Source organism: Sinocyclocheilus anshuiensis, unplaced genomic scaffold (genome assembly GCF_001515605.1).
Source record: "Sinocyclocheilus anshuiensis isolate Anshui unplaced genomic scaffold, SAMN03320099.WGS_v1.1 scaffold1360, whole genome shotgun sequence".
Taxonomy (NCBI): Eukaryota; Metazoa; Chordata; class Actinopteri; order Cypriniformes; family Cyprinidae; genus Sinocyclocheilus; species Sinocyclocheilus anshuiensis.
In genome coordinates this window covers 695,007-698,188 of record NW_015546110.1, presented here as the reverse complement: position 1 = coordinate 698,188, position 3,182 = coordinate 695,007, and positions in this window count along the sequence as shown.

Below are 3,182 nucleotides of genomic sequence, written 5' to 3'. Positions count from 1 at the left end.
TGTGTGTGTGTGTGTGTGTGTGTGTGTGAAAATATTCAGATGTAATCCCCTTTGTAATCATAAACATTTTCATAAGTAACTAAATTACACTTTTTTTTCTCAGTAACTGTCACAGATTACAGTTACATTTATTTTGGTTACACTTTATTTTAAGGTGTTCTTGTTACAGTGTAATTATACATTTAAGTACTGTGTGATATTAATTAACTACATGTACTTACTATATGGTTAGGGCTAGGATTAGGGTTACTTGCATGTAATTATGCATAATTTATCGTTATTATAATAGTAAGTAACAAGGTAACATGTAACAAGGACACCTTAAAAAGTGTTTCCTTATTTTGTATTCAGTGTATAGTAAACTGTAAGTTTGCATCAAGATTACATTATTTAGCAGCGATGTGCACGTCCTCCCTTCTCTCCAGGGTCCACAGAATCAAAACAACAATTCTGAATGGAAATGAAAGAGTTGTGCATGTGGAGCCTCAGTTGAGTGTTACTCATAGTGATCGTCTGCAAGCAAGCAGCAGTCAAACTATCTGCCCACATCAATAAAACTCAGATCAGATTATTTTCTACACGCTTCCCTGCGTGCCACATGACACTCGACCTCAGAGCCTAAAGCAGACAGACAGGAAGTAGATCGGCTCACCTTCCTCTTTCTCTGCGTGTGTGTTTCTGCAAAGACCTGAGATGGAATAACAGGGGGTTTCCTATATAACAGGCCACATGAAGTGGGAGATGATCATGCCACAGCCGTCATTGCCTGAAAGAAGGAAGCAACTTGACCGCATTTTCAGTATTGTTTACATCACAATCATGACCCTCTCATCTTCTTATGACACCAAACAGGCCGATTTTTTCAATAAGCACTTCTCAAAAGACAAAAAATGAGTCGCAGGTCTCTTCCAATGGTCGCCAATGACAGAGAAAAACAACAAACCTTCTGATCATGCATTAGGGGAGCAGAATAAATAGGCTTATAATCTTTCAAAAGAGAAGTAAAGCTCTTCCGTATCTGTTGTTGATGGCACAGGCTGTGTCCAGCTCGACAGCTTCACGGGTGGCCAGGATAAATCAGGTTTGTTTCAACCACATTATGTTTTGGGTACTGAATTATTGGCTGCTGGGAGCAAGAAATCACTCATTCAGGAGACGGTTAAAAACCACAGTCATTTTTCTTTTCAGCCTTCATTAATAATTGTACAAATAGTTGGGCTTATTTAGTTTTTTGGTAATAAGAATACAATTCAATTATAATTTTAAGAATATTTTGGTTTCTTTTAGATGATAAACAAGTACACTCTTGAAAATAAAGGTGCTTAAAAGATTCTTCACAGCGATGCCATAGAAAAACCATTTTTGGTTCCACAAAGAACCATTCAGTCAAAGAACCGTCTATTTCTTGCCTTTTTATAATCTGAAGAACCTTCCTTCACCACAAAGAACCTTTAGATGTTAAAGGTTCTTTATGGAACCAAAGGTGAAGCACCTTTATTTTTAAGAGTGTATGGTACCGTGTTGAACAGTCACTTGATATGTTTTGAGGACATTTTTGAAAATGCAGTCCACTATGGATAGTGTATTCCTTAAAGTAGATCAGAAATCAGATTTATTTATGGGAAAAAGTCATCAAATTGTATCTAAAACTCTACACAAGTATGAAAGTGACCCATAATGCAGTACTTTATTTGTGTGTTTATGTGTCCTCCAATGTCTTTACAAGTTTTCTTGTTAGTGTGTAATTTATACTGTACTGTACGTGTTCATCCATTTATAAAAACACTTGGTAAACAGCTTTTACAGCAAATCCAGTGTGTGCATCACACAAAATCATATGTGACCCTGGACCACAAAACCATAAGGGTCATTTTTATTCAAGCTGAATAAATAATCTTTCCATTGATGTATGGGTTGTTAGGATCGGACAATATATGGTCGAGATACAACTATTTGAAAATCTGGAATCTGAGGGTGCAAAAAAATCAAAATATTGAGAAAATCATCTTTAAAGTTGTCCAAATGAAGTTCTTAGCACTAATCAAAAATTAAGTTTTGATATATTTACAGTAGGAAATTTACAAAATATCTTCATGGAACATGATCTTTACTTAATATCCTAATGATTTTTGGCATAAAAGAGAAATCAATAATTTTGAACCATACAATGTATTGTTGGCTATTGCTACAAATTATGTATGACTTATGACTGGTTTTGTGCTCCAGGGTCACAATGCATCAGTTATGCAAAAGTCAGTGAGTTTACGTGTGTATGTGAGATACAAGTTTTCTCTCGTCCTTAGGTGGTCAGTTAAGTATTTAACATTTTCTAGAAACATTTTACATACATGTCCTGAAAATATGAATGTAAATGACACTAAGTATTAATATAAAATACTTAACTAGAATAAACAGCAGTTTATTCTCTCACAGACTAGACAGATGTTCAACTGCTGGACATCGGCCTTTATCTGGCATCTGTAACTTATAGCCTATATTTACTTAACTAGTTACTTTAATATTTTTGTTTCATTTTTATAGTCTTTTGTCAGCTGAGACTGACCGATGTAATTTAAGAGCCTGTAATAAGATTATGGCACAAAAACTGTTTTGAGTCTCTCTCTCTTTCTCTCTCTCTCTCTGTGTGTGTGCGTGTGTGTGCGCGTGCGCCTGTGTGTGTGTGTGTGTGTGTGTGCGCGTGTGTGTGTGTGTGAAAGAGAGAGAGAGAGAGAGAGTGTGTGTGTGTGAGAGAGTGTGTGTTTGTCTGTGTGTGAGAGAGTGAGAGAGTTTGTGTGTGTGTGAGAGAGTGAGAGAGTGTGTGTGTGAGTGTGTGTGTGTGAGTGTGTGTGTGTGTGTGTGTGTGTGTGTGTATGTGTGTGTGTGTGTGTGTGTGTGAAGACATCCATAGGGATCTGCTTTGCTTTTGTGTCAGAACACTTCAGTTAGTCTTTTTCATCTTTATTTTTACTTTATTTTTTTCCACCTTAATTATTAGCTTAATTATGAAACGTTACTCCCTTTATTGTATTGTATTGCACAGGTCTATTCACCCTGGCTGTTTCATTTATTGCGTAATATTACTCGTTTCTTTGCTCTAATTCTACTTTATAGACCTTAATTTACACAGTACCTTTTTATTCTACACAAAGGTGCGGAAGTAATAATAATAAACCTAAAAAAAA